The sequence below is a fragment of the Rhyacophila brunnea genome, unplaced genomic scaffold (genome assembly GCF_057557595.1).
Source record: "Rhyacophila brunnea isolate RB1 unplaced genomic scaffold, BYU_Rbru_1.0 scaffold_24, whole genome shotgun sequence".
NCBI classification, from domain to species: domain Eukaryota; kingdom Metazoa; phylum Arthropoda; class Insecta; order Trichoptera; family Rhyacophilidae; genus Rhyacophila; species Rhyacophila brunnea.
Window position 1 is genome coordinate 22,428,825 of NW_028232904.1, and position 9,954 is coordinate 22,438,778.

Genomic DNA, 9,954 nt, shown 5'->3' on the forward strand with positions numbered 1-9,954 from the left:
AGAACGTTCACTGTTGATGGCTGACAAATAATTACTGAACAACGTAGCGTCTTGAAACTTCAAACTTAGGCTTTATAAGGTTCGTACTTTCTATCATGGTCATTATTTTCAATCTGCTATCTTATACGTCAGGTCGGGTACTTCTGGGCCTACCCAGTACCTACCTAGCACTAATGCGATCCAAAATAATTTTTCTTTTCTTTTTTCTTTATTTTGACCATTCCGATCTTAATAGGATCATATGGGCCTCCACAGAGTGGAGGTTTGTACGATATTTGTACGAGAATGGATGTTAGCCACTTGCTCAACTTATTAGGTCCATACTCTGACTCATACACAAATTGAAAAACAATATAGGTACCTATTGTGTACTTGCCATTACCTAGGATTCGAACCTTAGACCCTCGACACTATATACCGGCGCTTAAACCACGCGGCCATCGTGGATGTAGTTATTATACCTAGTACAAAATAATTATTGGTACTATAGGTAATTTAACTTGGGCTCGCATACAAACTTGGTATTTACGATATAAAAATGGTACAAAATACTATAATGAAAGGTAATTACGTTTTCGAGTTTGATTTTGAATGACATTTCTCAGATTCCTGGATAAAAAAAATGACCAAAAGAGATTCGGTAAAAAATTCAATCTCAAGACAACGCGTACATTTTTACGTAAAATAACATTTTGTAAAATATTAGTTATGTGGCGGAAAGATGGCAACATTGTATATCACGTCATGTGAACTCACAACCGTATATATTGTCTATGGACTGTATCACGTCACGGCCGAAAAGTTCGCAGTGTCGTTTTACTTTACATTGAAATATCAAAAACGCACTAAAGCCACCTCACGATTGTCACATCACATCATCGACTGCGCACGTTTTAGTTTCTGTAAATGTACACATTTTCGACTCACGTGACCTCACGTACTCTCGTTTTGGTGGTGTTTATAAAATGAAAATGGACGAGATATTAATTCAGAAAGTCAAAGAACGTGACGTACTATACAATCAGGGATCCCATGGTTATCGCGATCGAAGTCAACGCCATGATGCTTGGAAGGCAATTGCAAGGGATCTACAAATAACAGGTGTGTAATTATTACATTTATTAATAAAAAAACAAATACCTACCTACCTAATTAGTTAGAACATTGTTTATATAGATATTAAAAATCTAAAATTAATCAAACTATTTAATAATTCATATTGTTTCTAGTGTATTTATTAAGTAATTCTGTAGGTAAGTATAATACTATGACCCACTTCCTACTTTGCCTTCCCACTTCCTGCCTTCGAGGCATGGACTTGAAATACGGTGCCGGAGCCAGATACTGAAAATCTTGGTAAATGTGCCATAGATACCGTCATGAGATTTTTCAACTTTCTTTTTAGACCAATCCTAACCTACCCCAACCTAATATAATCTTAGTATGTGATAATGATGCATCAAAATGTATAAAATTTCAAATTAACAATTGAGCCCATATCCGGAAAACTAGCGTTATCCTGAAAACGGCGTTCAGAGATATTGGCAGTTAATCTTTTGGTAATTGTGCCGCAGAGGTAGCCATGAGCTTTTATATTTTTTTTTTTACAAAAACAGTTTATTCCATGTAGACCAGGGGGGGGCAAACTTTTTCGATGGAGGGCCAAATTCAAGAATTTAAAATGAGCGGCGGGCCGCAAGTAAAATACCATTTTTAGATATACTTACACTATTTATTATCACGAAAAATAAACATTTCAAAAAAATTAGTGAGAATAATGAAACTGTTGTACATTTTTTAAAATTCAGGTGTTAATTTTGTGATTGATATTCTCAAAACTGCTTGTAAATGGGCATCGGAGATATTTGATCGTAAAGAATTTTTATTGAGGTTAATGATCGAAAATGTTTGTTCACATATATAAATTGATCCAAAAATAACGAACATTTTTCTTGTATAATCTTTGAGTTGGACGAATTTGTCTGAATTAAGGGCATTGTAAAATTTGGAGATTTCTTCACGACGATGCAATTCTCTTAAATCAGTGTCACACTGCAGATCAATAATCTCAAGTTGTAGCTCTGTCGGTACACTATCAATATCTATTGAAATCGATGTTCAACGTAGAAAATAGTGGTTACATAGTGTGAGACAAGACGCAAGGAAGACGTACTGAGATAATACATTTACGAAACAACAAATTCTTCAAATTTTAATCTATTGTCAATATTTTTTTAAAAATTATAAAAAAAGTTATTCGTAATCAGAAGTACAATTAATGATGGCGGGCCGCAAAAAAATACCCCGCGGGCCGCAGTTTGCCCTCCCCTGATGTAGACAATAATATTAAATACTTTTTTTTGTCTTTTCGGCTTTTTGGCTTTTCGATACAAAAATTGTTAATTGAAAATTTTAAATTTTCATACATTTTGATACACCATTATCACGCACTAAGATTATATAAGGTAATATTAGGTTGGGGTAGGTTAGATTAGGTTAGGTTAGATTAGGTTTGGTTGGGTCTAAAAAGAAAGTTGTAAAATCTCATGGCCACCTCTGCGGCACATTTACCAAACATTTCAGTTACTGATAAACAGCGTGCAACGCGTGGTCAGTTTGAACTGTGTACTGCCACCTATTGTTAGAATATCAAAATAATATTTGGTGAGTGCATGTATAGGTGTATGTCACATAATTTAAACCGATTTACCAAAAAACAGTGTTATCACGATAACGCCCGTTTTCCTGGAATGGGATCAATTAATGGACCGAAAAGCCTATGCGCCGACAGAAAAGGTATTTATTGTAATTGTCTACACGGAATAAACTGTTTTCGTAATAAAAAAATTATAAAAGCTTAATTGCTCAAAGCCACAATTACCAAAATCTTGTGGATGGCAAACGTACTAACGACTCCATAATCAGTAAACTCCATATCCTCGTCAGTTCGATTTCGTCGGCCTCTTCAGTTCTTTTTTTATTAAGTATCTAGCCCGCAGAGCATATGAATGGAAAAACTCCTCATGTTGGGTCGAGATTAGGGAACGATGATGAGCTCCCTTCTAACGGACAGACCAAATCAAAAGTGCTACAGGTTTCTCATTCATTGATAAAGGCCATACGTTCTGCTGAATGCCGAGAGGTATTGAGCAAAGTTGTGGAGAAGGCTGTCAGAATGCCAAATCATCTGGGTTATGATTTTCAGTCATGACTTCTCGACGAATAATACCTCGTTTACACGTGCATGGATTTAGTGTGGCCATAACAAGAAAATGTATGTGTAAACATGTATTATCCTGCAGTTGCAAGAATCAAAAAAGTTCACAAGTTTTTGAATTTTCATACGACAGTTGGGAGTGTTGTGATCTGGGCATGCACAGTAGAATGATAGTGGCAAACCTGCCGGCAAAAAAACGAACTACACCGTGGCCGATTTTTACGACCTGTGAAATAGTACCATAAAATGACAACATCACATCTCACTTACTTTTGAAGAATGAGATTGGAGAGACAGTCAGCACTTTTACGTGTTAACAGTTATTGTCACGATAGTTTAAAATACACACTATTGCTGCCAGTACATCCATGCACGTGTAGAGGCGCTATAAGATTAATTATGTATTTACGAATATTATCAAATTTTTAAAGAATCTTTCAATTTCTCACGAACATGAAATGTTTTAAGAGTGCTATTTCTTCTTACGAGTCAAAATTCACTGACGTACGTCAGGAAGTCAAATCAATTTAATATCTGGTCAAATATTTTATCTACAGACAGCATGATTTTGTCTACAACGTCTGGTTTCACTTCTAAGTACTTCCGGAAACATTTCCAACTTGCAGCTAGGATTTCAAAGACGTTTTCTACTCTGCATATTTCCCGTGACAATCTGTAATTAAATATTCTATTGGACTCATTGTCTCCTATATAATTTCTGCTGTATTGGTGGAGTAGAGCAGACCCTGGAGCGGAGATGGAGCAAGTATTAGGTCCCGGAGCAGAGCGACTCAAAAAAGGGTCCGCTCCAACCCTCTGCATTAAACGATTAAACCCTCTAATCAAATTCACTACTTCATGCCAGGAGGTTTCCACAAATGTCCAGCAAGCCTGAAATATCCTCAAAATTGATTTTAATTATTATCAGTTTGAATTATAGCAGTAATTTTGTATCTCGTTGTAACAGTTTCTTCCGTCAGCAGCAGCATTGCTATTGGTCATAGCTTTTTCTATATGGCGTCATTAGTTTTATATTACCATTTCTCATACAGTACCATAACCCCCACAAGGGGGGTGCTGACAGGGCTCTAGCATAGGGGCCCGGGCTCAGGAAGGGCTCGGCGTGACGAGTCGACCGATAAGTGAGATAAAACACAGACAACAAATTTGGTCTAATAGTAAAAAAAAGTCGCCTGCTAGTTCAATAATTATTAATAATTAAAATATTTGATTGTACAATGCAATTTTTAACTGTGTGCCGATACTCGACAACTCAAATGGATGTACATATTAAAAATACAAAAAATCGCTAAAAATACACCTTAATTTTACTGCGTACACCACGGAAAACGCTACTGTAGCGCGTCACACTGCCTTTACCCTTAGCGATAGGTAGGGGGCCCCGCCAAACATCCTAGTCTGGGGGTCCGCTTCAGGATGTGGGGGTCATGCACAGTACCATATCCCGGTCTATAGTTGAAGTCGATACTTCTAAAACAATTGCCTTTCGGAAAAAATGTGAAACAGAAGAAACAGTGTAAATAGTTTTTAATTTGTATTTTTTTTTCAGCGAATGAAGCCAAAGAACAGTGGGACAAACTGAGACGATGTTTTTGCAATGCAAGGAATAGGCATCGTGGTAACAGAAAGAAATTCTTCTGGAAATACGAACGGCAAATGGCATTTCTTATACCTCATTTAGAAAACAGAAAGTGAGTACATAAATTATTATAGTAATAAAATTATAACATGATAATTTCTCCCACTTGATTTTCACCACATATAAATTGTTTAATAAACTATTTTTTTTATTCAACGAATAAGACATGATTTGAGAATGTAATATTCTATATATGTTATATTGAATATACATAATTTGAAAACATCTCATGCATAATATACACTCTAGAAAACATCATTTTGTAGAAAAAAATACGACACCCAACGGGACTTGAACTTGCATTTGCTGGATTCGCGCCAGTATGTTAATCCAATTAAGCTACGAGCATCTTAGTTAATTATGACGATTTTAACTAGTAGTTGTCACATGAAATGCTTATTGAGCATAAATAGTGCACACTAAACTTTGTTAGTCATACGTATTTTTCATTGAACTAAGACTACAAATTGCAGATAGTTTTGGTTAGTTTTTAAAATTCAATTAAACCCTGCCTAAGTAATCCAACCCATAGTAGATAATAGTCAAAAAATATTTGTTTATCTATTAAATACCTAACTAAAATTATGGCATTAAATCATACATAATTTTAGATGTCTTATTGAGATAGAAGAATATTTTTTATCGATTATGGTTTGACGGCTTAACGAATTAAAAAAAAATTATTAACTAAAACCATATATGTAATACATATTCTTAATGCAACGAAAACAAATAAGTATGACTGAAAAGTGTGCACTATTATTTATGTTGGATCGCCTATACTATACCTAAACTATTATGGTTTGGTTTAGACATGTTCAATTCAATTTTGAAAACCAATCAGTACCATCTGCAAATTGTATTCTTAGTTCAATGAAGACAAATAAGTACGACTGACAAAGTCTAGTGTCCACTACTTTTGACGAATTTTAAGAACATACCTCCACCCTTTGCCACTGCTATACTGACAGATATTTAGAATTCAATAAGATCATATTTTATATTTTGTTAAGACTAACTAAACTAAGGCAAAATAACTTTCCATTAAAGGGCATTCAGCGTTTTTAATAACTCTGAAAATCTAACTGAGGATTCTGGCAATTTGGCGACTAAAACAGAAGAGCCGTCAGAACAGTCTGAAGTAGAGGAAGATGCATCTCATCAGTCGGAGCAAGAGTATATCAATTTTACTACGGAGAGCGAGCGAGGTGCCCAGGACACCCTAGCTATAGATAACGAAGACATAGAAGTTTTACAAATAAAAAATCAAAGACTAAGTGAAATGCCGCACGAAATGGTTGAAATTCAATATGAAGATAAGAATATATTATGCTCGCAAGAATCTAAAACTAGTCTTTTCGAATCACTGGATGAAACGGACATGTTCTTTCTAAGTATGTCAAGAATGACAAAGAAGTTGACAAAGGTTAAACAAGCACAAATCAAACTTGCATTGAGCAATTCGGTACTTACTGCAGAGGTAAAGTATAATCAATAATCATTTTTTTCAACTACCTATCCACAACATGAAAATCCTATCTATTCTATTCCTCGTCATAACCTTTACGACCTAAGATTGCGATCACTCTGGAATAGGTACTGTGGAACTCTGGATCGGCCGTCTCCACCTTTTCCTGCCTTATGTAACCCATGCAGCGTTGCCAACTTAACATTTTTGCAAAAAATGCATCTTGCTTATGGCATTTTTGTTAGCATTTTTTGATGCCTTCAACAGCTTTAAATGTGCTGAAAATAAGCTAGATATTTAATGAAGGTAGGTCGGTTCTTGAGAAATAAATCAACACCATGAAACAATATGAGCATTCTTGGCGTTATAGTGATATAATGGTATCAGATATTATAATTTAAAGTGTGCTTAGGCGGGTCTAGGACGATTTGGCGTCAGGACAACTGGACGCCACGCAATTCGAAATTAAATAGACGTTAGGTACTTATAGGTACTTTAAAAAAAAATAATATTATTTATATTTAAATTATTATATCATGTTTATTTAATAGTTGGTGAGAATTTAAATATACACACATAAATAATGATTTAATCGTGCATATGTTTAAGTTGCAACGAAAAAAGAGTATTTCATTTTATATGAAGCCTAAGGCATGGTAATTCTCAATAAAAAAACAAGAGTAAAATGAATTATAACTACTAAGTAGTAGATAAAAACTGATTCAAATTCCTCGTCTATGTTCTGTATACGTGCGGCGTCTAATTGTCCTGGCGTCCATTCTCTACTTAGGCATATTGTGGCATCGGATTGACGATTATCGGGGATTCCACTCTCTGGTATTACCTAATTATTATTTTATCGTAGGTTGTTATATATCGTAAAATAAATAATTTTTAGTCAATTTTGAAATGAGTTTCTGGGAAAATGTAGTGTGACTTTTACCCGTATACTGATTTTTTTCATTTTTTTTATTGATAGGGAAAAAAATTGGTGTTTTCACAAAATCTACCATTTTTTCCTGCCAAATGGTTTGTTTCTCTACCCCGTTTAGCATGTTTATGGAAACACTGAAGCCTTGTGGTGGATGTAGGGCCATCAAATTAGGGGTCTATGACGATTTGGCGCCGGGACAACTGGGTACCACGCAATCGAATGTAATTCGAAAACGAATAGACGTTTATGTATTATGGATACTTTTAAAATACATATTTCAATTATTATTATTTAATACTTGGTGAGAATTTAAATATAAACACATAAATAATGATTTATTGTGCGTATTTCTAAGATCCGACTAGATGAGAGTTCTTTTATTTTTATATGAAGCCTGGGTAAAAAACATGTTAAAAACAAAATGAATTTAATCCATTTAGTAAATAGAAACTGATTAAAATTCCTTGTCTACTTTCTGTATAAAATTGTAAAGAATTTCTATTTATTTTATTCAACAATGCGGCGGCGCCCAATTGTCCCATTCCTTAAATAAGTACCACTACTTAGTACTTTTTAACCAATATTTCTTTACTTTGATATGACAGCTCCAAGTGGATGCTATCAGTTTTATAGGGAATTTCTTTACTTGGTCACTCAACCTCATTTTTCTTTTAAACAAAACGGTAAAATAAAAGTCCTTTTAAAAAGTGTCTGCTAAACAATAGCTTTTCACGATTTTGCACCAGCAATTTGAATAACCATTCCAGAATTGAAAGTATGTACAATCTTGGCAGTCTTGATCGTACATAGTTTTTAATTCTTTTCTGTAGATACACTAATATTAATTTATAAAAATTTTAACATGGATCGAAATATGATGAAGGCTAATTAATAATTAAAAATGATATGTAAAAATGGGTAATAAAAAATTAGGATTTTACAATGGAATGCCAGAAGTATGAAGCAAAAAAAGAATGATATAGAACTTTACTTAATAAGACAAGAAATATCAATAGCATTAATCTCAGAGACTTGGCTGAGGTCTGAATTAGACTATCCGAAATTCAATGATTACACGACGCATCGAAAAGACAGAGGGGATGGCTACGGAGGAGTAGCGACACTGGTGCATAAAACACTGGCGTAGAAAGTTGAAAGACGGAAGAGCTAGGCAAAATTGTAAAGCTATTTAACAGAATAGGAGTGAGGATCTGATCGACGGATTTCCTTCTAGAAGGGAAGAGGCGATATGACAGCGAGTCGCAGTCAAAGCCTCGGTAAAATCACAAAAAAAAAAAATGATTCCAAAGTTTTGTGCCGATGACTGTTTTAAGTTGTATAACCAATCATTTGATATTGATTGGCTTTAAAAATATTGAATTACAGAACTTTTAATGACACTAGGTTTATTAGGTTGCCTCTAAAATTAATGTATAAAAAAGTGCAAGATTTTATATTATAATTTATTAGTGGCTCAACGATTTTATAAAACTTTGTTGGGAAGTTGTAAAAAGGGCAACTATACAATTGTCACATGGGCTAGAAATTGTAAATAATCAAACCTGTTCAAATCTCTATGAATCTCTTCGACCATGGTTACGGCCTCTAGGGTTCCATGCAATTGGATCTTTTGGGGATGAAACCATTTAGGCGGTATTATTACAATATCTTATAGTGTTTTAATTTAATACTGTCTTATGATTTTGACAATTCTAGGTGCATTTACATTTGGACACTTCTACCGTGATATTTATGTTTTATGTCGTCAATATCTGCCTTGAACCACACTTTTTTCAGTCTACCTATACTTTTAAAATATTAATAAAAACACTCCTGTCAAACTAGCAAACCAATGTGTCAAGAGACTTGATATAAAAGTAGACGGTGGCTCAACTTTTGCGATTTATGTTTGTAAGTTTGAACTTGTCGGAGTCTCAGTGTTTACATTTGAGCCATAGAAGTGGTGAGACACTGTGTCATGTCATACTCACATACAGTGATGTCCCGTGGGGGTAGGCAGATTGAGCGTCGCTTAGGAGCGGCAAATCGAGGGGAATCATTAGGTATACCTATATAGAAATAAATACCTAAACTTAGTAATGACGGAAGTACTTATCTTTCCATTAAAAAATTCAGCTCACTGGTTGGAAACAAAATGTATTAATTAATATATATGTAGGTCCAACAGGACTAATTTTTTGTCAGGTTCGCGATGTCTAGTTTACTTCCGTTGTCCTTGGATGTCACATCCTTTATGACCAGCAATGACACGTGTAGATTTGCGAATTATATTTGAATTATAGGTAGGTTAAACCTTACCTAATTAATTTATACAAATATTTTTGCCAGTCACTCGCGAGTTTTGAAGGGTGATTTTAAATGTATCTGAAATCGTGGACTCACAATATTGTCTATTGAAGTAGAGATGGCATTTAAATTAGATGTAGTGAGTGGTATATATTTTGTTAGTAATGTATCCATACAACATATTTCTTAGATATTGGAGCCATGAAAGGATGATAAAAAATTCTGTGTGAAATATGTGGCGGCTTTTTGGCGCTGCTGCCTAGGGGCGGCATTTGTTCTAGTGACGTCACTGCTCACATACATGACTCTGTGTCTCATATGACATTGATATCTGACACATATGATACAAGTGGTATGTAGATACTGAA

At 34.5% G+C, this 9,954-nt stretch overlaps 1 long non-coding RNA gene across 1 annotated transcript; it reads left to right on the forward strand.

Annotated features, from left to right (window-relative positions):
* The first annotated feature begins 754 nt into the window (after positions 1-754).
* LOC147069209 (uncharacterized) lies at positions 755-9,360 on the forward strand. Its single transcript, XR_015071222.1, has 4 exons — positions 755-1,101; positions 4,788-4,929; positions 5,928-6,357; positions 8,996-9,360. It is a non-coding gene; the product is annotated as an uncharacterized LOC147069209 (long non-coding RNA).
* Positions 9,361-9,954: the final 594 nt, after the last annotated feature.